Source organism: Tupaia chinensis, unplaced genomic scaffold (genome assembly GCF_000334495.1).
Source record: "Tupaia chinensis unplaced genomic scaffold, TupChi_1.0 Scaffold000099_1, whole genome shotgun sequence".
Taxonomy (NCBI): Eukaryota; Metazoa; Chordata; class Mammalia; order Scandentia; family Tupaiidae; genus Tupaia; species Tupaia belangeri.
The window spans coordinates 57,532-85,276 of record NW_006159563.1 but is presented as its reverse complement, the minus strand read 5'-3'; the positions used below and the strand labels follow the sequence as shown (position 1 = coordinate 85,276).

General features: G+C 36.6%; 1 long non-coding RNA gene across 2 annotated transcripts; it reads right to left on the bottom strand.

Annotated features, from left to right (window-relative positions):
• Positions 1 to 8,087: 8,087 nt before the first annotated feature.
• On the bottom strand, positions 8,088 to 10,646 carry LOC102499398 (uncharacterized). 2 transcript variants are annotated; one of them, XR_001370012.1, is made up of 3 exons: positions 10,417 to 10,646; positions 8,428 to 8,610; positions 8,088 to 8,099 (listed from the first exon to the last, which is right to left on the bottom strand). It is a non-coding gene; the product is annotated as an uncharacterized LOC102499398 (long non-coding RNA). The 2 variants fall into 2 exon arrangements; XR_333832.1 differs by lacking the exon at positions 8,088 to 8,099 and adding an exon at positions 9,043 to 9,162 and having other exon boundaries at positions 8,355 to 8,610.
• Positions 10,647 to 27,745: the final 17,099 nt, after the last annotated feature.

Here is a 27,745-nt window from a genome sequence, read left to right as displayed (position 1 = left end):
TATTGTTTATTTTGTGTTTAATGTACAGCTGTTTTGTACCTTAACCTTGCTTCGATTTGGTGATGCAAACTTTTAAACATTGCAGATTAGTACAGAACTGATCAAAGAGGAAGGCTAGAAATCCAGGAGCATGGTTTTTAAATAACCTGTCATTGTTTTTGCTGTTAAACTGTAAACACCAGTAGTGACAAAGAACACAGAGATTGCACAAAATACTGGAGGGATCTTATTATTAATTGATATTTGTGAATATTTAGAATTCATTCCTTGTGTTTAAAGGGAATGTTTAATTGAGAAATAAACATTGTGTTAAAAGAAAGGAAGGAAGGAAGGAAGGAAGGAAGAAAGGAAGGAAGGAGATAAACCAAATTCTGAAAGACTAAGAAACTGATCTATTACTAAAAAGTAATTGATAAAGAATATTGAAAGTTCCATAACTGATTTGAACACATATCAATTAGTAGTGGTCTCTAATTGCAGGTAATCAAAAACTCAACTGAAACGGGAAATCATCATTTATGTCATTAAACCTTTTCACAGTCCAAACATGGCTGGATCAGACTTTTATAAGCACTGACTTTTCCCTATCTCTTGAAGGCAGTGCTTCTGTTGGTTCGACTTAAACACACCCTGTTGTGAAGGAAAGCAGGCTACAGAAGTTTTAGCTTTCTATCATCTTGGGTTTTCATATATGCAAACAACATCACCTCTTCTATTAATTTGAAAAAGAAAACAAAACCAAATCTTAATTTAATGTCTCAAATAGAAGACTGTACCCTTCCATTCCTTAACCAATCTCTGTTGTTGGGAAAATGGAATCCACCCTATGGCTGAAGCCTGATTCATAAACTCATATACTTCTCTGAAATAGAGGATGGAGCCAGCTCCACCAAAGAATGGGGGCTGAACATGGGTGGCCCCTCCCCTAACATGGGTGGGCCCCTTCCCGATAGAAATCTCAGAGAAAGCAAATGTGTTTTAGATGATCAAAAAACAGGAAGCTTTTATTTCAGGGAACAAGATAAACATCAGATGGGGGATTGCAGAGTTTTGTAATTCATTTAAGTGTTTGTAATTCAATACTTTTAAATTCATAGAGTTGTATGTTTTATATGAACATATGGACAAAATGTCAATGTGGTGGTCAAAGTATTCAAATGTTACTTAAAGAACAGAATTTCAGTGTTAGGAAAGTGTTGAGAAATAAGTACAAGTGTAAAATGTTAAAAAAAACACGTCTGTAGCCAAACTTCACAGTACAGCAGTCCTCTAAAAGTTGATGGGCAAAGTGTACTATGAAAAACTGCACATGGGTTTCAAAATTTTAGCACCAAAATAAACTCATACTTTATATTTTCCTCCAAACTTTGAAGTCCCTTTATAGATAACAAAACTTCTAAAACTGCTTCACCATTTAACCTAATAAGTTAGTATTTTCAAATTTATTCTAAGGGAAAAATTGGTCAAGAAAAGATGGATCTAATCATGTTTATTGCACATTCTTAATAGTATAAAAAATGAGAAAAATCACTAAATGGTGAATAATAAATTAATTGAATAACCTGTATAGTCAAATATTTTTGTGGCATTGAATATTCTAGTTTGTATTTATTTATATAAGATATTACACAAAATAAATCTAGTGAAAAAAGTACACTTTATGGGAACCAGCAGTTAGCGTAATGGCTATGTCGCTGGACTCCCACGTAGTCGACCGTGGTTCGTGTCCCGGACCCGGTGGCTTAAAACTCACGCCGGGCGCGTGTGCGTGCGTGCCCAAGATCCCGAGAGGAGAATGGAGGAGAAGGGATTGCGGCGTGACCATCCCCCCTGGGGGGTGATTTCTCGCTTTCTGTCTCTATGTCTCTCTCTGTCTGTCTGGCGAGCGCACGCGCGCTACAGTGAAAATCTCTCCAAAAAAAAAAAAAAAAGTACACTTTGTATAATCATTTTCTGTATGCAATTTAAAAAAGAAAGTTTAGAATAGTACAAACCAGGAGATTAAAAGACTGGTTATATTTACGTATGGGTGTGAAGGCAATTTTTCTTTTTATTTTGTTGTATTTTCTATTTTCTAAAATAAAAAAATGTAATTTAAAAATAAATAATGGTAGAGCAGCTGGAAATTGTTCTCTTTTTTGTTGAGAGATTTTTGCTGTAAGGCATGTGTGCTCACAGAGAGACAGAGAGACAGAAAGAGAAAGTGAGAAATCTCCCCTCCCCCAGGAGGGATGGCCATGCCACAATCTCTTCTTTACGATTCTCCTCTTGGGATTTCGGGCACTCACACACATGCGCCCAGTGTGAGTTTCAAGCAGGGTAGACTGAGAATCCAACAAAGTAAACATTATGCCAGCTGCTGGTCCCGCCTCACTTTTTATTTACAAGATAAAAGGCAATTACAATGACATAAAACAATAAATTGCTGTTATAGCAGTTTGAATATTTTTTTTTATTTAAAATATATGCAAAATGTGGATTTCAATCTTAAAAATAAAAATTTTTGACTCCTGTATGCTTGAGGTCATATGCGAATAGACATATACTTACATATATATATATTGCGTGTGAGCATCTCTCTCTCCTTTTTGTTTAATTTATAGGTTTGTTGTTATATTGCCAGTTTTAAATAAATGTCAGTTCTCTTTCCAGTGACAAAACCATTGAATTGTATACAATACATAAAATAAAGCACTGTCATTGTGAGTTAAAAATTTAACTGCATATCTGAGCCAAAGGATCTGACAATTCCCAAATAAGAAGTGAACTACTAGCATTAAAACACCTTTGGTCACACGTCATTCATCTTCAGCTATAACCCTTGATATCAGCATAAGAAAATCTTGAAAAGTTTGTTGCCAGATATTTTCAGGAGTAAAACTACCATGTTTCCAAATATTTATAGTAAGTGACTTAAAAATAAATATAACTGAAGTCAACTCTTGATTTAAAAGGGAAATATAACTTGGGTGTGTGAGAGTAATTCCGAACTTCAGATCTGGAATAAGTCTTAGAAATCATTGTAGTTGAAATCTTTTATTTATATAAATATGACAAATTGGATATCATGATGCAAAGTGACTCAGATGAAGTCCTCCGGCTCATTCAGGGGAAATTCAAGAGCCTGATTGCCTGACTCACAGTCCTTTGCTTGTGCTGTTCAGCCACACGCTGCTCAACCAACCACAAATGATCTCAGTATTTCTTGGATTTTCCTCTCTGTGCGTCTGGGGAAAAAATGATTTGGCTTCTGGTGTCAAGGAAGTCTACATGCATGTAGGCTTTGAGTCAAATAAGCTCACACAATGTTAACTATGTAAACGTGGACTTGTCAGCTAAGCTCTGAGCTTCACTTCCCTCATCTTTTAAATGCATGTAGGCTTTGAGTCAAATAAGCTCACACAATGTTAACTATGTAAACGTGGACTTGTCAGCTAAGCTCTGAGATTCAGAGCTTTTAAATGTCTGAATAATAGCTAACTAAGTATTGTGAGGCTTTTATGTTTTGGAGGTAATATGTATGAAGAGCCTAATATATACTAGGTTTTGATGATATAGTGACCCAATGAATTGCTTCCGACCTTATTGCACTAGCTGGATCAGGACTAAAACTTACCAACCTCTCACCTTCTTAAGACTACAGAAATGATTGCCTTCAGTATCGTATTACACGTGACCTTTTAAAAAATGTCATCTGCTGGACGGTGGTACAGCAGTAAGACACTCTGCTCCACTCTGCTCCATGAGGCAACCTTAAATGAGAACGTTGATGGTTAGTGCTGAGACTTTCTTGAGCATGTGGGCACTCATCCTGTGATATAGGACTGGTAGAGGCTGGAGGTAGATAACCGCATCAAGCTTTTGCTTGAGGTACTCATTCTTGGTCCCTCTTTTTCCCTCTCTTTCATTCATGGAAGAAAGAAACTTAGGGAAAAAAAAAACAGATTTTGTTTAGGCAAAATGCTGATTTATATATGTAGGCACATGTGTATTAATTCATTTTTCACCAGAGGATTCATACACATGTATAAGAGAGAGAGGGAGAAAGCACACTGCAGCAGGCCTGATCATGCCACAATCCTTTTTCCTCCAACCCTGCCAGTATCCTGGGCATGACACAAATACCAAAAAGTGTGTTTTTCTTTTTCAATATTTTTTCTTTAGAGAGATTTTTGCTATGGGGCATGTGCACTCACCAGAAAGAAAGAGAGAGACAGAGAGACAGAAAGCAATAAATCACTCCCCCAGGGGGATGACCATGCCACAATCCCTTCTCCTTTTGAGATTTTGGGTACACATGAACAAGACCCAGACATGAGTTTCAAGCTGCCAGGTCTGGGACTCAAACCACATTCGACTACGTGGGAGCCCAGCCATATAATCATTACACACACCATCTGTGGATCCCACCTAAGTATGTTTTTCAAGTTACCAAGGCTAGGACTTGAACCATGGTTGATCACATGGGATCTGGCATCTTCAGCTCAGTGCTTAACCACTGCACTGTGGGGTTGGCCTTAAGGTGCTGATTCTTAGTTCTCTATTTACTACTTACTTTTATTTAAGAAAATCTGATATATTTATTACAATGGGAATAGAAAGTTTATTGGGCAATTTAAGAAAAAGGATGACAAAAGGATTCTGTCACCTATTTTTGTCTGGATTTCCAGTATTTATACTCTAAAAGGATACTTACGTGGGCATTTCTTTCATTATGTTTTATACATATTTAAAGAGGCTTAATTTTTTTCTTTTTAATTAATTCAAGATGGTTTATCAAAAATGTATACCTTCACTATCTTATTTAAAAATATACGTAAAATAACAGTAACATTCTCCTTTCAGGAGTATTCTCCTTTAGCGGTATTATTAGTTAATACGTGAGAATATTTATTATATTATTCCTTGAGAGGAAGTTACTTTAAGATTTTTATTTTGAGCAGTGAAAGGTTATCTAACTGTGGTAATATCTCTTGGGGTGTGATCATCAACTGAGGGGTTGGAAATAAAATAAAACCTCAGTGAGACCTTAAGTGTATGATGCCGAGAGCAAACAGTATTTCCAGAAGTCCAGGGAACCCTAATAAAGTTCTATCACAGGGGGTTACAAAAACCACAATAACCACCGGCACCAAGAATAATGTTTGCTCACAAAAATGGAAGAAATGCTTGATGAGACAGAGAAAATAGTGGGTTTCCAAGAAGCGCTTAGATGAAAAATAGTGAATAGAAGTGATTAGGAAACAGAGTTCGGCCTATAAATGCAGAGCATTTTAATATTCAGAGCTGTCCGAAGCTGCCAAGGGAATGGCAAGCTCTATCTAACAGAGCACTTTATGAAAGATTAATATACATTTAAACCTGTTCCAGTATCCTCTAAAATATGAAAAATTCCCATTTTTAGATTATTCAAAGGAAATATAATGAAATGATTTTAGAAAAATGATATTATATAATAATAAGTTTGAAATCTACTATGAGATTTGAAGTTATTTCCAACATGATAATGCTGTTTAGTATATATCTGAAAACTCAGTCACTGATTTAGTCACTCAAAACTCTTAATAATTAAGTTGCTTTTTGTTTATCTGTGCAAAAGTCTTTAAGACTATGATTCTTGTAGAAATTTGACTTGGTACTGTATTAAAATTAAAATGAGATCTGTTCTAAGAATCAATTAAGCAATTTTAAGATTTTAATTAATTTATTAGACTTTTTTTTTTCTGCAGTGGCCACACCAATATAAGGTCCAATGCATGTCTTTATATTTATCTTTCTGGGATGAATGTATATATGCATGTACACATATACGTTTTGCTGTTGGATTATGGAATAAATATGAAAAATTTTCAATAGATACAGTTTGATTTAGAGAAGAGAAATATAATAAAACAATTGCACTGCATGCTTCTTTAATTGATGGTATCTTTTAATGAGAATTCTACCTTTTGACAAAAATAGTGGCTTAATTAACAGTCATGGGATCAGAAGATGACGTAATGGTCATGTCACTGGACTCCCACATAGTTGACAGCTATTCAAGTTACAGACCCAGTGGTTTAAACTCACATGGAGCACCTGTGTGTGCATGCCCAAAATCCTGAGAGAAGAATGGAGGAGAAGGGATTGCAGTGTGGCTATCCCCCTGAGAGGTCTATTTCTGCTTTCAGTCTCTCTGGCAGGAGCCAGATGTCCTATAGCAATAATCTCTCTTAAAAAATAAGTAATCATCACAATAAAAATTGATACTTGCATGCCCTTTGTTAAAATCTTTACATACGTTGCTTATAAAAGATATCATTGGTTTCTCTTTATTATATCAAAGAGGTAAATGATAGGAGTAGATTTTAAATGGAAATTATGGGTATGTACTTTCTCTATAAGGAAAACACATTAAGAATTTAGATCAAATTATTGTTGTGCTTGAAATATTTAAATCTGAATGATTGATTTAAGTTCCCTGGGCTTTAGTATCTTCATTTATAAAACAAGTGAGTTTAACCTTCAAGTGCAGATACAAGTTAACACACAATAAACATAAAAATGAACCAGAGTAAAACAACAAATAATCTCACAAAAAAGTCACAAAAATATTTATTACACCATTTCAATACATAATTGTGTGTCACCAAAAAAAAAAAAAAGGCCTACTATATTTATTATGTCTACTCAATCTATGTGTCATGTGTCTTTGTGCTAAGATTAAGATGGTTTAAAAATAAAACCACAAAATAAAATGAAGAACAAATTAAATAGTTCTCTTCTCAGGGAGCTATCCTTTTTTTGGTTTCATGACTTAATTATTTTATGCTGACTTTCTCCAAAAGACAATTAATTGAGTACCAATGTTTTAACTGATACGTGCAGTTTTTGTGATTAACAAATAAACTTTTTAGTTTGAAATGTGCACATTAAATCTTTAGTTAAACATGTCTTAAATGTGTATTCATAACACACATATCTATAGCCTTTTATGTTTAAAAAAGTTATTTTCAAACCCCAAATTATATTCCTATTCTATGTTGTACAGAAATTTTTAAAAATGTTCTCCAGTGGGGAACCAGCAGTTAGCATAATGGCTATGTCGCTGGACTCCCACGTAATCGACCGCGGTTCGTGTCCCGGACCCAGTGGCTTAAAACTCACGCCGGGCGCGTGTGAGTGCGTGCCCAAGATCCCGAGTGGAGAATGGAGGAGAAGGGATTGCGGCGTGACCATCCCCCCTGGGGAGTGATTTCTCGCTTTCTGTCTCTATGTCTCTGTCTGTCTGGCGTGCGCACGTGCCCTACAGTGAAAATCTCTCAAAAAAAAAAATGTTCTCCAGTGAATAACACGTCCTAGGTTCACATCATTTTGCAACGTGATGTTGCTGCTACACTCATCAGAGAGTGGAGTCGGTTTCTCCACCTTCTTGTATTGTGGGATGTTCTAATTCTTCCTTGATTGAATACAATGTGCCAGATGTAATGCTGTGTGATTTCTGGAGGCTCAACCATAGGAAGCCTTGGAGCCTCTTCTTGGAACCCTGAAGCTACCATATTGGAAAGAAGTTCAGTCAAACCTTCCTGAGAAGGAGAGGACAAGAGGAGGAAATCATAGTATCTGAGCTGAGAGATGGCACCAGCTCCTGTGTGCATGTAATTGAGGCCATTTGGACTGTCTAGCCCAACTACCTCCAGCAGAATGCAGCCATACAAGTGAGCCCAGGCAAAACCAGGGGATGAACTTTTCAACCAACACACAGAATTGTGTGAAATAGTGGTTATGGTTGTTTTAAGACACCAAAATATGGAGTAGTTTGTTACATAGGAATAGACAACTATCCCATTTCCTTACTTTTATTAGATCATATATATAACAGTGCACAAGAAGTTAAAGTAGTTGAAAATCAATCCAGAATTTATTGATTCTTAAAATGACACTATGAACGGGTAACTCTATTGAGATACACAAAAGCAAAAGTGAGAGAGGCTATCCATCAGCCAAATGGAACATGAACAGTTTTATTACTTGTTGAAAGGATATACTTATTCCATATTTTTGAATGAATAAAACATACAATGAAGTATACCATTATCTCAGACAATTGTGCAGGATGTCTACAGAGGAAAAGAGAAGGGAAGGGTAAAGGCAATTACTCTGTTAAGACAGATATTTCAGAAACACCTCAATTAAGGAAATAGAAGAGGAAATAATGAGTCGAGATTTCAAACATTGTATATCAGATTGATTCTCATACTTCTTTTATGAGTGGAAGGTAAAGGCAGATGATTCCATATTGATAAAATATAGAGCCCCCCCATGTGAAGATTCTTGACCCTTAGATGACTTAAAACAGAAAATGTTGATCCCTCCTTGTACTTGATTTTAATGTATCATGGAAATTTATTAATATTTAATTGATCTTTTACAGGAACATTGACTCACAATTTACTTCTTTCTAAAGTGAATGTTCTCTTCTCATGGATATTAGCTGAACATGATAGAATGACTTTCACTTTCAATCTTCCAAGCATTTTGAAGGCTGCTCCATGGAGGCACCCATTAGACTCCAAGGCCCAGATGCAGTCTCATTTATCACCGTATTCTCGGGGCCAACGTTTTGTAATTCTATGGCAGAAGACAGTTATTAGATAAATGTTGGCCTGTTGAATGAGTGACCAGAGGATAATGACTAAATCTTAATATTTGTAATCCTGATTCTTGGTAGCTGAATGGCTGAACTAAAGTGGTCTGCCCCTCCTATGTCTTTCCCATAACATAGCAAGAAAGCTATTGATTCGCACAGTTTGCTCAGGCAAAAATGAAATATAGTACATGATTGCCATTGAATAAATAAAAATCATTGAGGGGAAAATTATTTTCAAGACATATGTACTCATTGTATTTATCAAAAATCTGACATGCAAATATGTTATTGGAAGAGAATCAATAGAAAATGAGAGAAAATACTTCTAAACTGTAGCACTTACACCACAGCGGAAAAAAAGTCTCTGCAAAATGTCTGGAACCAGATGAAAAGGAAACCAAATATTTTTATACCAATGTGGCAGTTTCCATGACCTTATGCTCCATCTCAGGATTCCTGATCTCTTATTCCTCTGATGCATGGTCCAGGTATATAACTTGTTTCACTCCAGAATGAGAGAACACAAAGGTATCCTGAATAGAGATTAAACAAACAAACAAACAAACAAACAAACAAAAAAACAACTTTCCAGTGCCCATTGCCTTCCACTGTCCTTTGACTTTGAAAATGATTTCCCCACTGGATAGGTTTTAAGATGTTTTTTTCAAAACACATTATTCACAAAAGGACTTTGTGGTTTCCTTACAGAAAATGCATTTAGTCCTAATGGCATACTTATTCCTTGTCTCTGATGTTACAGAAACAGACCATTTTTCCAGAAATGAAAACAAACATATGTTTATCTTGGAATAGGTTATTTTTTTCTCATATATTCACTTTTTGACTTGTGACCTACTAATTTTTAAAAATTTATTTATTCATTTTTCTGAGGAAGAAAGAGAGCGAGAGTGAGCAAGTGAGCCAGCTATCTCCAATAGGGCTTTCATGACACAATACACCCCTAGCCTCAGCAGCTCGGATCATGTATGCCCATGTGTGCCCGGCATACACACGAAGGCCCTAGAACATCAGTCAAGGACCTTCTCATGTAGGCCCAGCTTTGCAGAGCACTGTGTCGTACTGTGCCACCAGCTGGCCCAAGGCTCAATATCTTTTATCTTTATATATACAATCTATATAAAAATAAAATGAATATATATATATATATTATATATATAATGTATATATATTTATATCTAGATAGATGATAGATAGATTTTGGCAACAAGGCCTGTGTGCTAACTATAAAGAGATGGAGACAGAGAGAGGGAGTGAGAAATCACCCCCTAAAGGGATGGCCACCTGCAATCCCTTCTTCTTCATTGTCCTTCAGGATTTGGGAGCAATCCTCCAGTCTGGAACTTGGACCACTGAGTCAGCCATGTGGGATCTACCACACCACCTGCTGGCCCAGGTCTGACATATTTTAATATCTGTTATTTCAAATAAATTAGCCTGTAAAATTAAAAACTAAAAATAAAGGAAAAAAAGTACTAAACACGAACACAACTAAGTATCACTGAGAACTGTAACAAAATGTGAACTGACTTTCAGATGTTTGGACACAGGCTAACTGAAGTGCACTTTCAAAGCATCTTCAACTGTTGCACAAGCTATCCAGTTAGATTGCTGCCAACTACGGAAATAGTTATTTCACTAAATATGTTAATGATAAGAAAATGTACAGTAGCCAAACTTTGGGTGTGAAAACTCATTCTGTTATATGATTTATTGGGAGTTGAGAATTGACATAAAGCACAGCAAAGGTACAGTCATGTGTTACTTACTGAAGGAGATGTATTCTGAGAAGTGCAACTTTAGCCCATTTTGTCCTTGTGCAAACATCATGGAGTGATCCTGTGACTGCTGCTGAGGGAGCAGGGCACAGCAGTGACTGACCAGAGGTGTAGGCGGGAGGTTGCACCGGAGCAGTTTCTCAAGTAGGTTGTGTGCCGTGCGGTAGATTACAGCTGCATAACAGCAAACGCATCAGTAATGCCTTGCGCATTAGGGTGGTGATGACATCAGCAGGCAATAAGAATTTTGCAATTCCATTATGATGTTATGGAACCACTGTGGCATATGTGATCTCTCTTGGACTAAACCAGGGTTATGTGATGCCTGAGTGCATTTCGATTTGTCATTTTATGGAGAAAGTTTTACTGACATTCCTCAGTATGATGACAACATCATACGGTTCTTAACTGACGTGATTACAAAAGAAATAAAAAAATATAATTACAGCTCTTCCTTTGTTTTCCTTTTCTTGTTATTCTTTCCCAAAGCAAATTACATGGACAGACCAAGTTTGGTTTTGTCGTGAAAGAGAAGCTTGTTGTGGGGAGTCAAAACTCAAGCTGGGTAATAAGTGTGTTTAGGCAAGAACAGTATGCTTATACTAAGATGTTTTGCAAAATGAAAAAGTTCTTTGTACTATATTTTCAACTTTTTTGTAAGTTTGAGATTGGTTTCAAAATAATGCAAAAAAAGTATAATTACAGGTTTGTGCTTGCTTAATAGCAATAAAATAAAAATCAATCAGATTTAAAAGTTTCAAGTCATTGCCTAAATTGCAGATTGGATATGGCCAATAAAATTTTTCATCAAAGTGTTTTTTTTTTTTCAAAAGAAATCTGACTCTGTTATCAAATGCTTGTTTAGATTCTGTGAAGATAGCAGAAATCATTATATATCCTGGATTTTTCTGTATCATTGAGCAATAAGATAAAGCAAACAGCTCACATGAATACTGTGAAAATTATAAACTATTAAATTTCAATATTTTATAGAAATAAGTAACACAAGTCAGAAGTCCAATTAGGGTACAATCTTTTAGAAAAAAAAAACCTAATTATTACCTTTGGCTTAGAAATTTATTTCTTTTAGACAGTCTTATTTTCTCTAATGGTCACTTTTTGTTTTGTATGCAGAAATGACACTGTTAGAATAATTAAGGACTTCAGAAATGGTTTTAAGTAGATCACTGTAATATGAGTAAATGGTTTTCGGTGAAATGGACTACAAAAATAAGCATTTAGCATGGATCATTTTGTCTTAACTTTGAAGTACTACTGAGACACAAGCATTGTACTTTTATATCAGCATTTATTTAGGAGGATATTAGTCCCAAAAGCAAACACAATTCTATAATCCTTCTAGAAATAAAGCAGTTTCTCAGAAGCCTGACTACTTAACTGTACTTTTGGTATGAACATATTTACGGATCTTATACTTCTCAAGAAGAGTTAAAATAATTTTATGTGTGTGCTAATCAGCAGGATGTTAAATAACTTATTTTTTAAAAAGTGTTTTACCTTTGTTATTCACTCAAAAACTTTGTACTTGAGGGTATAAAGAGATGTATTAAAATTTGGGCTAAACCATGTTATGGATGCAATGGATTTAAATAGTATTCATACACGTGGCATGGAAAAAATGGGGAGTTTCTACACATTTAACTCCATTTTCTGCAATTCCTTGCTTTGTAAGGTAGATAGTTTAAATTATTTTTTTCATCAACTAGTTCATGTCTCTTCCCCACATACTCATGAGAGAGTGTATTTTTCTTTTTTTCTTAGGGTACATGCACTCAATGGAGAGAGAGAAAGGGAAAGTAAGAAAGCACTTCCCAGGGAAGATGACCATACAACTCCTTGTCCACTCTCCTGTCAGGATTTTGGGCAGGAAGGCACATGTGCCTCATGTGTTTTTCAAGCTGCCAAGTTCAGGACTTGAATCATGCAATTGGCCATGTGGCATCCAGCCACCTTAACTGCCATGCCACCTGGCCGGTCTTTTGTCTACTGAAGAGATGTTGGGCTTGGTTGTCAGACTTTTACTAACTGGTGGGGTATTAGTGGATATGATGCAAGGAAAGGTTTAGAAAATGTGATGTGGGCTTGCTGTCTTGTGCTTCTGCCTCAGATATCTCAGACAACTGTGTGCCCAAGGAAGTCTTGTAAGAGTCTTGTAAGTCTTGTAAGTCTCAACTTGACCTGAAGCTGGGACCTAAGACCAACAAACTCAGCTTACTTTAGCTACTCTCCCCACTCACAAGCCTGTTAGCAGAGCTAGAAATAAACGTGTTGTTTTAAACCACTGGAATTTTACAGTTGCTTATTATATGGTATGATAGACAGTATAATGGCCCACCAAAGGTGTACACATCCACGTCCCTGAATCTGAGTACATGTTCCATTAAACGACAACTGAGAACTAAAATTTACTGATGTAATTAAGTTTACTAGTTAGTTAACCTTAAAATAGAGAGATTATCCTGAGTTATCTAAGTGGGCCCAACATAATCATAAAGGTGTTTTAAAAACTTACGAAAATACGTAGCTTTAAAAGGAACCAGCCTGCCTAATGTTGCTGGATTTGAAATTATAAGAAAGCACCCATGAGCCAAGGAATGTGGATAATCTCTAGGAGTTGAAAAGGGAAAGGAAACAGATTCTTTCCAAGAGCCACCAGAGGGAATTTAGTTCTTACAAACCTTGATTTTAGCCCAGTGATAACCACTGTAAACACTTACTTTTAGAACTCCAAGATGAGAAACTTATTAAGTTCCTAAATTTTCAATAATTTGTACGGCAGAAATAGAAAACAGCATAATATGCTCTAGAATTGCTAATACCACAGAAATTAGCACTCAAAAGTGCAGTGAGACTATAAGGCACTTTGGAGCTGGATGGTCAGTGAGAAAATAGTTCTAGGAGCCTGGAAATGTTTTAAAGAAATTGTTATGAGAGTCAGTCAAATGACGACTTATATTACATATAATGGTGACTCATTCTATAAAATTATCTTCTGTGATAAAATGAAAACCTGAAAATATACCTATGAATTTTAGAGGGTCATGAAGATGTTTCAAGTTAACAGGTTCAACTTTGGGCTGGTTCAAAGTAGATGTGCTATTCAAGAGAAGTAGATCCCACATAATGTCTGGTTTAAATCCCCAGCCCAGGTAGTCTGATCCACGCGGGGCATGTGCATGAGTGGCCACGATCCAATGTCTTCCTCTCTCACTTGCTCACGTGTGTGCACACATCATGCTCTATCACAAATAAAGGGGAATTTTCCCCCCCAAAGTTCAAAGTATGAACTGATGGTTGCTAGTTAAGGTATTAGCAAAAACAAAACAAAACAAAAACAAAAACAAAAACAAAAAACAAACAAAAAAAACCAAACCAGAGTAAAACTAGAAAAGGAAAGTTCAGTTTGCAGGGTTATAAAATATACATTGTTTTTTGCCAGATCAATGGTTTGCCATTACAATAGAGCTTCAGGAAAAAAGACTAACTCCAGGAGGCTTCCAATAAAACAAGGCCTTAGGGCAAATACCAAATAAAGGCTGTTTGTAACACCTTGGAAATAGTAAGATCATATCTAGTTAATCCTGTGAGCTAGACAAAGGGATGTTAGCATGATTAAGTTTATGATCTCAGAAAACATGGATGTAGACAAAGGATCCATGAATAAGCCAAAATACATAGACATGTGTAAAAATTAATTTTATGTGTCAACTTAATTGAACAATGGTACCCAGATATTTGAAAAAATATTATTCCAAATGTTTCTATGAAGCTATTTATTTTTGAAAGGGACTAACATTAAGACCAGTGGGCTTTTAAACAAAACAGATTACACTCCATAATATGGGCGGGTCTCATCCAGTTAGTTAAAAGCCTTCATAGAATAAGGACTGTTCCCCCTGAGCAACAATGAAATCTATTTAGCCATTAGTCTGCTTTGAATTCGAAATGCAGAACTATCCTACCTTTCCAACCTGCTGATCTAACCTTGCTGATTTTTTTTAGATTTAGTAAGTCTAAACATTTAAGTGAGCCATCACTATAGAATAATTCATTTTCTCTCTTTCTTCAAGTATATACACACATGTACACACATGTACCCTATTGCTCCTGTATCTCTGCAGAACACTGACTATTGTCCCATGTAACGAAATATTTATAGATGTGACGTTTGCAAAGTGAATCACCTAAATAAACAATCACAAAATGTGTGAGAGAATTCCAAAAGCCCACATCATGACATGGAATTTTGGGGTGCATGGGCCCAATACCCAACGTGGGAACAACAGTGATCCCAGTTCTCTGTATCATTGCTCATGAAGAATTAGAATGTGGTCCCAAAGGGATAGCAAAGCAGAGTTTACTGAATGAAGAGAATAGTTCCCCAGCAGCCAGGCTGGCGGTGGGTTAAAGGGAAAGTACACCCAGAGACTTTTGGGGTGGTCAGGTTGCTAAGGTAACAACTGCCGCACTTTGGAATGGATTGGATGTTACTTTTACTGTGAATTTTGGTAATGAATGTTGAGTAGGGGAGGTCTGTAACAGTCACTTCCTTTGTTCAGATTTCCCAGGCTTCCATCTGCTCTTGTGCTCCTCTGTTACCTAATCACACAGGGCCGCTGTTGACTTTGAAGATATGAACCTCCATACTTGGAATAACTGCCCTTTTTAGTTTATTGTCCCAGTACAAATTAGGATGTTGACCCTAGTATCCTGGTGAGTTAACTTTCTCTTTTGACTCTCGGAGGCAGGCAAGAGGAAGGGCTTCTCACAGGGAGTCTGGTTGGAATTCCTGAGACGCTGTGACTGATGTGGCCGATGTCCCATCTACTAGTATCTCAGGGCTGCACTCTCATTCCTGTCTGGCTACCTGTCACAGTTACACCGTCTTTACAGGTTAAAACATTTTCCTCTGGAGAGGAAACACCAGACATAGTTAGTAGTAAATATATTTTGTTAAAACCATGGTGAAAATGCCTATGTTGAATATGAAGACCCCTCCTAGACTTTTTTGATCAGCTTCACAAACCCTGGCCCTTAGAATTGTGGAAACAGTTATAATTGAGATAGAAAGCCTGGTCAGCCCAACCTAAAGAATGTGAGGCATGTTAAATTCATTTGAACTAGGGAAACATGACCGATGAGACCTCAGTCACCAGTCACCATTCTACAAACTCCTGACCTCAGTGATTTCTCGCAACCCTTGAGCAGATTAACAGGGGCTATAAATCTTTGTAGATTACATAAATGTTACTATGCATTGTATTCCTTACCCTCTGTGCAGCATAATGTTCAGTCCATGCTGTAGAGAATAATGTATAGCTAAGTAGTAGTCTATGCTATGCAAATAATTGGAACCAAACCTCCACCTCTTCTTCTTCCTTAACAAGAGCCAAGTGGTGTACATACTTAGGGTAATTTGATACTGTGATGCTCAGGCTGCAGGCTTCAACCTAGACCCTAATAAACTTTTTCTTTACATGCTTTGCTTCAGTTTCATCCTCTTAGGGTGACAGAACCAATATGAAGTCACTTGTGTCAACTTGTGTCAAATCCTGATGAAATGGAGCCAGGAAATTCAGACCATAAAGGGAAAGTTCTCAGGCACACACACCTGATAAGAATTATCACAGAAAATTCTGCAAAAACCACAACCTTCATCAAAGACCACTGCAACCTAATACAAACAATACTTCAGAAAATCTATCTGGCCAGCAACTGCCTTAATAGAGACAACTCTTGTGATTGTTCCAAAATGACTTCTTTAATCATCCTTATTTTTGCTTTAAAAACCCTTTTATTCTTCAGCCTTCTTGTACACATCCATGCACATCCCCATTGCAATGTCCATTCCTGAATAAATATAATTTTCTTTTAGAGAGTTCTTTTTTTCCCCCTCAATAACATGCCTTGGAGAGTCTGTTACTGAGATTTGACATATTTATATAACTCTAGGAAGGATATTGGAAAAATTTTCTTTAGGGAAGCTGATAAAACTAAAATAAAGTATTGGAAGTTGAAAACATGGATCTCCCAAATGAAATGGAAGTCATATCACTCTAAAGTGAAGCCTACATTGCTAAACCATGTAGAAAGCCCCAGAACTCTTTTTTAGCTTTGTAGTGGCACAGTCCTAAATATCTCATAAATAGGAGCATTCACTAGTGACTGCAATGTGAGAGGAAAGAGTCTCACATGAGAGGTTACGCTCAAGACAATAATTAGATTAAAGGACAATTTAACAAATAGAGCATATGCAGAGAGGATAAGACATCTAAAAAATCCTAAATTATCCTTGAAAAATAAAATAACTTATTCTAGCCATAGACAAAGAACAACATGCTATATAACACAAAGAGCATAAGCAACAAAATATTAAAATGTGACAGAAAAAATAAGAAAGTTGAAACAGAAAAGTTGATTGGAAATCCCTTAGAAAGTATAATAAAAGATGCAGCAATAAAAAATTAACAACAAAACGTAAAGTAATGATGACTAGTTTAGAGGTCTAGTACTTATGTTAGAAAAATCTGACAGGAGAAGAAAGAGAGAAAAGAAAATCATCAAAGAAAAGCTCAAGAAAATTTCCAGATGATCAGGAAAATTGCTTTGAAATTATTAGACCTCATCAGTGCCCAAGAGAATGAAATCCGTAGACTCACACTCTAGCACATCACTGTGGCATTTTATATTATTGGGGACAAAAGGAAGATCTCATAAATTTATGAGAAGAAAAATATTACTTTATACGATTAGACTAGGAATTAGAAATTCATCATATTTCTCGCCAGCAAAAATTCTGTTACTTTGTTAAGTATTTTCTGATTGTCTTATATAGTCTCTCTTTCTTTCTTCCTCTTACACCTTGTTTTTAATTTAGCGATTTTTTTATAGTGATATGGTCCAATTCCTTACTGAATTTAATTTGTGTATCTAGTCTACACATGTATTTGTATTTTATTTTGCTTTTTGTGATGGTATTTATCACCTTTTTGTTTCCAAAAGTAGGACTCTTGAAGGAGTTGCCCTCCATGCTGTTGGCTAGACCCCCTTACCTGTGCTGGCCCATCTATGTCCTGGAGTATATGATATTGCATGGGCTTAAGTGGTAGGGTCATGGTCCTATTGCTCAGTCTAGCTGGAATGGCAACTGCAGCCACTTGTGTGAGCTTGATGGGATTTCAATTGGTTTGCAGGGATCTGAAGATTGTAGGCCATTATGCTTCAATGTAGGTTCTACTTTAGTGGTGGGTTCCCCAAAATGGCACACTCTGTAGCAGCTTGGATCCTGGGATGTGAGGCTGTCTTGAGTTTTATTGAAATTTGTCATTGAATTCTTTTATAATTCTTGCCTTTAATGTTATATTTAAATTTTTTTGAGAGATTTTTGCTATAGGGTGCATGTGCTCACCAGAAAGAGAGAGAGACAGAGAGACAGAAAGTGAGAAATCACCCTCCTCGGGGATGGCCATGCTGCAATCCTTTCTCCTCCATTCTCCTCTTGGGATCTTGGGCATGTACGCACATGCACCCAACATGAGTTTAAGCCACCAGGTCCTGGATTCAAACCGCTGTCAGCTACATGGAAGTCCAGCAACATAGCCATTGCACCAACTGCTGGTTCCTAGTGTTACAATTAATTAAGAAGTCATTGCCATACCTATGACTAGATTTTTTCCAAAGTTGGTTTCTATTTACTTTTATAATTTTGAATTTTACATTTCATTCTGTAATCCATGTGGTATTAAAGTGAAGTGGTGGGTTCCCCAAAATGGCACACTCTGTAGCAGCTTGGATCCTGGGATGTGAGGCTGTCTTGAGTTTTATTGAAATTTGTCATTGAATTCTTTTATAATTCTTGCCTTTAATGTTATATTTAAATTTTTTTGAGAGATTTTTGCTATAGGGTGCATGTGCTCACCAGAAAGAGAGAGAGACAGACAGAAAGTGAGAAATCACCCTCCTCGGGGATGGCCATGCTGCAATCCTTTCTCCTCCATTCTCCTCTTGGGATCTTGGGCATGTACGCACATGCACCCAACATGAGTTTAAGCCACCAGGTCCTGGATTCAAACCGCTGTCAGCTACATGGAAGTCCAGCAACATAGCCATTGCACCAACTGCTGGTTCCTAGTGTTACAATTAATTAAGAAGTCATTGCCATACCTATGACTAGATTTTTTCCAAAGTTGTTTTCTATTACTTTTATAATTTTGAATTTTACATTTCATTCTGTAATCCATGTGGTATTAAAGTGAAGGGTATAAGGTAGGTATGTAGGTTTTAAAATTTATTTCACGTGTATATGTCCAGTTGTTCCAGTACCGTATTTTGAAAAGACTGTCTTTGCTTCATTGTGTTTTCCTTTGCTCCTTTGTTGAAAGATCTGTTGACTGAACTTGAGGCCAGCAGATGGCCTAATGGTTACATAGCTGGACTCCCATGTAGTCTATTGTAGCTTGAGTCCCAGACCCAAAGGCTTAAAACTCATGCCAAGTACATGTGCAGACATGCCTAAAATCCTGAGAGGAGAATGGAGGAGAAGGAAATGCAGTGTGTTATCATTGCTTATTAATTACAAGATTTTTTTTTTGATTCTTTTGGATTCTATGAACAAAAATAAGTTTATTTATATCTTCCCAATCTCTTTATTTCATTTTATTTTATTTTCCTATCTTATTGCATCTTTCCAAGACTACCAATCTAACAGTGAAAAGCAAAGGAGAGGGGGAACACCCCTGCCTTGTTTTGATTTTAGTAGGAAAACTGTAAGTTTCTTCAATTAAGTCTGTTAACTATGGCTTTTTTTTGTAGAGGTTCTTTATCAAGTTGAGAAAGTTCCCCTCTTTTTCTAGTTTTCTGAGAATTTTATAAAAAATGTGCATTGCGATTTGTCAGATACTTCTCCAAATATGATAACATACTTCTCCACATAATATGAGCATGTGATTTTTCTTTTTAGTTTGTTAATATGATGGATTACATTAATTGATTTAAAAATGTTGAATCAGTCTTACAGACCTGGGATTATCCCAGTTGATCTTGGCATATAGTTTCTTTAGACACTGTCATTTTTGATTTATTAATTTTTGGTTGGGTAATTTTTCCCTTTAAGTATCGCCTTTACTGTAACCTATTAGTTTATTCATTTAGTTTTTTTAAAAATTGATATATAAAATTCTATGTATTTATTATGTACTATCAATGTCGGTAAGTTTCGTTTAATTTTTACATAGTTCAAAGAGCTTAGAGATCCCAAAATATTTAACATCCCTCTTGCTAATTTTCAACCTAAAATTTTTAAGCAAATAAGATTGTTCTAATTCCTTCTGAGGAGCAGGATATCAACTCTTCTTTAAATCAGATTATTTCTCTAACAAATTTTTCTTTGTGTCAGAGTTGTTTGATATCCTAGATCAGAAGCTATTTGACACTGCAACCTATGCTAAGAACTCTACTGTCTCTTAAATCAAATGGCACAGTGTCCTTGTAGACACTATCCATAAACCTGCTACATGTCAGGATCATAGACCTCTTATGCCCAGGACATTTTAGGGCTGCTGTACCTTCAATGACTATCCTTACACAATTCAGTTTATTTTATTTCTGAAGTTGGATCCAGAATGACAATACAGTAATAATTGTTAGAGTTTATCCTTGGATTTTTAATTTTTTTTTAGATTTTTCCCATAGGACACATGTGCTTGCAAGAGAGGGACATGGCATTGAGAGGGAAAGTGAGATATCATCTCTCCGGGGGGGGGGGGAGGGAATGACCACACCATAGTCTCTCTTCTCCATTCTCCTCCTGGAATTCTAGACGTACAATCACATGTTCCTGGTGTCATTTTCAAGTCACCAGGTCCAAGACTTGAACAGTGGTCAACTATGTGGGAGTCCAATGCCATAATCACTGTGTCACTTACTGGTCCCCGTAGAGTTTCTTTTTACTTGTAGAAAGGCTACCCTTGAGCTGACTACTTAATAAGACTGTCTTCTTTGATAATCTATAGAACACAGAAGGTCACTGAAGTGATATTAACAACTAAAAACTGAAAAACCACTACACAGTTAGTAAGGCGATATTCTTTTGGAACATCTTTATCTGAAGTTGGATAGTATTTTGTTAAATAATAAAAAAAAATCAGCTTTCAAAATATGCTTTTAGGAAAAGTATATATTCACTTACACAAATAAGAAGCCATTTATCTATTAAAAAGGACGATGTGGGTATATATTAGGTTGTTGGGGAAGTTATGGCATATTTTTCTATGTCTTTTTAAGTGTAAAATGCATCATGACTTTTCCGATAACCCAGTATTATTTTTCTTTCGATTGTTGGCAGATAATGTGCAGAGGCTTGATTTATTATGTGTACTTTAGCAGAATACTTTCTCTTTCATTTTCTTTCTCCTTTCTTCTTTTCTTACTTTCTTCTTTCTTTCTTTCACCTTTCTTGTCTTCTTTCTCTTTCTTTATTCTTTCCTTCTTTCTCTTTCTTGCTTCTTCCTTCTTTTCTTCTCCTTTCTTTCTCCCTTTTTCTTTCCTTCTTTTTCTTCCCCTTTCATCTGCTAGAGTGCCTGTGCTTGCCCAAGATAGAGAAAGAGAAAGCCATAAATCATCCCTTATTGGGAATAGTTGTGCTGCAATTCCTTCTCTTCCATTTCTCCTTTTGAGATTTTGGGCACACTTGCACATGTGTAGGTGTGCTTTTTCAAGCCACCAGGTCTGGTACTCAAATCACCACAGTCAGCCCTATGGGATCCAGCTGCCATAAACACCATGCCACCAGCTGGTCCAGAAGAATACTTTTTTCTAGAACGTTTTACAACATTTTATTTTTCAGATAATATACTTCTCTTTTCATTTTTTGTCTCTTTAATTGTGTGTCTTTTTCTTTTTCTTTTTTTTTTTTGGTGAACCAAACTTTATTTTATTGCCTTACTTACTAATCATGCATGAATGAATGCCTTGAACTAGGTTTGCTTAGAATAAATCCATTTTTACTGAGCACAATTCAAATGGGGAAACACTAAGCCTTTTGGTGTGGGAAAAGCCTTTCATAAGTCGCTAAGTGATTTTCACAAAATGTAAAATGGACCCTAGTCTTGCAGAAGATTTGTCTTAATTTTATCAAGCACCAAGATGTGCCATAATAGGTAAGGAAAGGCAGAGGCAAGGTAACAAAAACTTTACTAATACAACAATATATAATAGTCTGAAATAGCCATTCTGTTTATTTACTGACCAGATTACAAAAATAATCATAGTAGGTACTTTAGTTCATCCTTCTAATAAGTCTGTTGATCTGGTCTCCCCTGTTGCCAACATCTCCATCTTCTTCAAAATGATTTTTGCCATGCTGAAATCCCTCTTCTCCATTCTCCTTTTGGGATTTTGGGCACTCATATACATGCACCTGCTATGAGTTCCAAGTCCAGGACTTGAACCATAGTTGGTCATGTGAGAGTCCAGTGCCTTAGCCACTATGACACCTTTGGCCCCAATATTTTTAAATTTTAATGCAAATGATGTTACTGTAACTATAACATAAAATTTTCAAGAAAATAATTGGAACTTTCTTTTGTCATTGTTGTCTAGTCAAGGATCAATGCAGGCAACAGAAGACTCAGTCATTCTAAATACTACCTAATAATTGAAGCTTAAATGTAGATTCATTTTCAGAACAATCGAGAAAAACTATTATCTCTGATTCCACCACTAAAATTATGATGGAAAAAGAACCTACTGTCATTGTCATCCTTGGCACTGACCACCTTGTGGATCTGAGAAAAGAAAACTGTAACTGTTAAGTCGGGAATTCGCAAGTCAGAGGTGTTACTGCTACTATTGCTGATGGCATGATTGTTGCTTGTGATTTTGGAAACTGAACAAGGGACACTGGAATCTTGTCATCCCTCCAACCATCTTCAGCATCAGCACCCATGTTTAATGCAATGACTGTAGTCCTCTGTGCAAAAATCACAACTCTAGTCAGAGCTCTAGAAAATACCATAATTAATTATCTTAAGATTAAATTATGGGTATGGGATAAGAAGACTTCTAAAATTAACCGTAATAGTTATGGCACTGGACTCCCATAGGACCAACCCATGTTTGAATCTCAGACTCAGGGGCTTGAAAATCCCACTGAGTTCTAGACCAACCTTTTCCCTTATCTATTCTCTTGTCTCTTATCTGCTCTCCCTTTGGGAAAAAAAAAAGTCTTAAAATTTTATTACTATAACATCTCATCATTTGAATGTATTAAAATGTCCACGCTACAATAGCATCAATTTTTTTTGTAACGTTAAAAAATACTTAAATGGGCCAGCAGATGGCGTATGGTTATGTTGCTGGACTCCTTTATGGCGGCTATGATTTAAACCCAGAACTGGTGGCTTGAAACTCATGCTAGGTGCTTGTACATGAATGCCCAAGACCCTGGGAAGAGAATGGAAGAGAAGGTATTGCAGCATGGCCATCCACCCTGGGAGTGATTTTTCACTTTTCCGCTCACTGTCTGGTCCAGTGAGCACAGTGAGTGCACACATCCAAAGGAAAAATCTCTTAAAAAAAAAAGAGAAATGATATATATTCATTCTTAAATAAAAATTTGTTTATCAATGCTTGGCATCACCATAAATTTCCTTGGCCTTTTCAGTGAAGTATAGTAAATATTCAGTCTTCACATCCAGGTCTCTAATCACTTCTGCCCAATAGCTAATTAATGATCTCGTAATACTTTCAGAATCCATTATTTTCAAATTCTTGAATCTAGGATTTCTGCTGCTTTCTATCTTCTAGACAGCCTAGATAAATGAATACTGAAGCTAAGGATAGGGAGAAGAACCTGTATTACAGTTCTCATCTACCTATATGAGTTTATATTAAAAGCTCCTGATTCTTAACACCTGATACTTTGAACGTTGCTACAATATGTGTTTATTGAAAACAAGATTTTTAGAAGGAAAAGAAGAAATCGTCTAGAACAACCTTCTCCCTTATCTATTCTTTTGCCTCTTATCTAAGTCATCTTTCTTGTTAGGTTTCTATCCCTTGTTTAGAATGTAAGCTTCTTATAATCCATGACTTAATTTGTTTTGGTTATTTGTATATGCAGCAGCATAAATTATTCCTGAAATTAAATATATTGTACAGGAAGAGGATGAAAACAATTCCTGAAGGACTAATACCTTCCCATGGAGTGCATACTCTTTTCCATAATTTGAAACCAAAACAAATTTAGGGAGTTTTCTCTCTTTTTTTGGGGGGGGGACTATAGGGAGTGTGCACTCACCAGACAGACAGAGACATAGAGACAGAAAGCGAGAAATCACCCCCCCAGGGGGGGATGGTCACGCCGCAATTCCTTCTCCTCCATTCTCCTCTCGGGATCTTGGGCATGCACGCACATGCGCCCGGAGTGAGTTTTAAGCCACCGGGTCCGGGACCCGAATTGTGGTCGACTACGTGGGAGTCCAGCGACATAGCCATTACGCTAACTGCTGGTTCCCGGGAGTTTTCTCTTATAAACAAAGGTATTGGGGGGTTCAGAATTTTCAGTTAGGATTATAGAGCATCAATAACAACTCAACCCTTAAGCAGAGATACTGAAAAGTTAGTTTATATTTTATTATGATAGCTAGCCTCTGTTCTGAGGGAACATTTGGGTGAAGGCCTGAACAGCTTCATGGTTAACAGTTTGTGCAAAGAATCTGGAATAAGCCTTTTCCCACACTACTTATTTTTTCCTCATGGTGCCATGAAAGAAGCAGTAACTTATTTCTTAACAGCGCCTTTGGTCTACTCATTAGAGGAAGCAGCAATAGTGTAGCTTGAACTATTTGGAGATAGAAGGTTAATAATACCAATAAACCTAAATATCACATATTTTAATGATAGGTGCTGTAGTCTGAATGTTTGTATCCCCCCCCCCAAAATGTGTTCATTGAAACTTAATCACCAATCTGATTGTATTAGGAGGTGCGACTATTGGGTAGTGAAAGTTCTACCCTCAAGATTGGTATTGGTCCCTTATAAAAGAAGCCCACAGAGATATTTTGTCACTTCCACAAAGTGAGAATAATGAGAAGATGGCTATCCATCAACTAGTAATTGTGCCCTCACCAGATACCAAAACTGCTGGTGCCCTGATTTTATACTCACCAGCATCCAGGACCATGACAAATACATTTCTATTGTTTATAGGCTACTCAGTTTTTGGAATTTTGTTATAGCAGCCCAAATAGGCTAAGATAATAGACTATACCAAGTTACTTTAAAATACAATATCCAAAATAGCACTCTGTATACTGTAACTTCTCTTGAAAACAGATTAATACTAAATTTATTGTATTTCTTTAAGAAAATACCCATAGACTAGTCCCATAGACTAGTTAACTCTCATTGTCTCAGAAGTTCCTCACTGTTGACATTTAGAATTCAACAAATAATACTTCTTCCTTTTCTAAGCCTGGGACCAATTAAGATAACTATACAAGAATTCTATAAATATGGCAATAAAATATAACTACTATATAGAATGTGATAGACTTGGTAGGGGGTGAGCAGAAAGCATATCTATTCCCTAATACTTGAGCAATTTGATTATGTAGTTTCATTTTCTTTCTCTGGAAAATGAAGAGGGCATGATTTTTTAACCCTTTAAGATTTTCCCAATATGATGTCTATAGCTTAAAACTTGCGCTTGGTATGCTGAAGATAAAAAGCCCCTTTCTGCATCTCAAGGAGCTTATAACTCTATAGATGAGTCAGAAATGCAAACAACTGTAATGAAAGGAACAGAAACATATCAGCCAGGACTATGTAAAAAGACTTCCAAAGAGTATAAGTGGCATAAGAAAGAAAATAGAAATGCCTCATTTCAAAGACTTCTTAGTACTTTTATACGGAAACCAACAGCTTCTACTGTAAAAAGTCCTTGGGTATGGAGGAGACCACATGACTTTACTATAAAGGCTATTAGCTGTTTTACCAACCAGACTTACCAGATATAACCCATTACTATGAAAGCATGTAGGTTTCACTGATATACATTGTAGATTCAGAAAGTGGAAGACATGTTACAAATTTTTCAATACAACGAAACTTTTTAAATATATTTATTGGAAATTAAAATACATTTTTGATTTGAATACAAATAGTATTCTACTTTTTCCTGCATACATTTGTACTATTAGCTATAAATGTTAGCATAATATTAATTTCTGAATACCTCTAAACATTTTTTAGAAGGCTTCAGATGTTTGGAAAGATTCTGGGTTTCAACTAGAACTTGGGAAAAGCCTGAAATCCTTAGTTCTGTCCTCATTGGGAGGAAAAAAAACAACCCAAATGGCTGAACACATTGAAAATCAACAACTTTTAGATTTGTCAGAGAATCGAGGTCGCACTCTGAAGAGAGTAGGGCCAGCAGGTGGCATAGGTGGTTAAGGCACTGGACGCCCACATGGCTGACATGGAATTATCCCAGACCCAGTAACGTAAAAATCACGCTGGGCGCATATGTGTGAGTGCCCAAAATCCTGAAAGGAGAATGGAAGAGAGGGGATCATAGTTTGGTCATTCTTCCTGGGAGGTGTTTTCTCACTTTCCCTCTCTTTGTCTCACTCAGGTGAGCACCTGTACCCTATAACAACAATAACAACAACAAAAACAACAAAACCCCACATAACAATAAAAAGATAAAACAAACAAACCAACAAAAACTAAAAAAAACCCAAAAAACCCTGAAGAGAGATTCGAATCCATAAAGTCATGGCCGAGTTATCTTACCTGAAGCAGAAGCTGCAGGAACCAGTCACTAATAAGGATACTTACATCATAATTTTGCTTAACTGTTGGAAGTTTGGTATGGATTAACTTGAGAGTTAAAAAGTCCTGGGATCTAAATCTGAAATTGATCCTCACACTTTTGTGATTTTTATCTCTAGGATTCTCAACAGATTCTCCTGGTGCATCCTGAATAATAATTTAAAAAACAAAACAAAACAAAAACAAAACCCTTCTGTTTTAGGCAAGGGAAGAAAACACCAACCATTTGGAAAAAAGTCCAAGTGCAGAGTAACCATATCGAAATAAAAGTAGAATGCTCTCCATAACAAAGACTGCCCTTTAGGGGAAACTACTTTATCAGAGGCTGTGGAACCCAAGGAAAAGTGCAATTAACTAATTCCAGTAGCCTCTAGCTTTTTATTATTATTTTTTTCCTAAGAGATTTTTCCTATAGGGTGAGTACACTCACCACAGAGACAGAGAGAGAGACAGAGAGAGGGAAAGTGACAAATCACCCCCCTGGTCAATGGCCATGCCACAGTTCTTTCTCCTCCACTCTCATCTTGTGATTTTTGTCATGCACACATGTACCTGGTGTGAGTTTCAAGTCCCCCAGGTCTGGGACTTGAACAGCGGTGGGCCATGTGGAGGTCTAGGTTTTAATCAACACTCCACCTATAAGTCCTGCCTTCCAGTCTTACATAAAGAAAGGAACAAAAAAAGATATAACAAGCACGTCCAGCTGGGTAGAGTGCACTGTCAAGATTCTGTGCTCTGCATACTGGAACTACATGGGAGGCACACATTTGAGTTCCAGTACATTCTAAAGTCTTGTCTTAAGCAGGATGATATTGAACTCAAGGTTGATCTGGACAACATGGTGAGACACTGTCTAAAAAAAGAGTTGGCACAAAGCTACATATTTATGGTCCAGGCTGGGAGGCTGAGACAAGAGAATCATGACAATGAGAGTCTGTCCAAAGACAAAACTGTTAGAAGCTCTTCTGAAAGTTAAAGGTAAGGGACTTGCTAGTAAAACAATGAGATTCAATCATAAGATTATAGACTGCTTCTGCTTTCTAATATCTGACTATTAATTGCACATTAATAAAAGTTTCCAGCATAGGGGAACAGCAGTTGGCATGATGGCTATGTCTTTGGACTCTCAGGTTTGAGTCTCAGACCCAGTGGCTTAAACTCACACCGGGCGTGTGCATGCGTGCCCAAGATCTTGAGAGGAGAATGGAGGAGAAGGATTTGCCGCATGACCATCACCCCTGGGAAGGGGTGATTTCTCACTTTCTGTCTCTCTGTCTCTCTTTGCCTTTCTGGTGAGCACATGCGCCCTGTAGCAAAAACCTCTTAAAAAAAAGTCTCCAGCATAATAACATTGAATTATTGGGTCATCAGAAAAGTCATGACACATTTTTGCATAGAAAAACAGAAAAAACACATATTGACATTTATATGATCCAATAGGTGTGAGACAACTGCAAAGAACAGA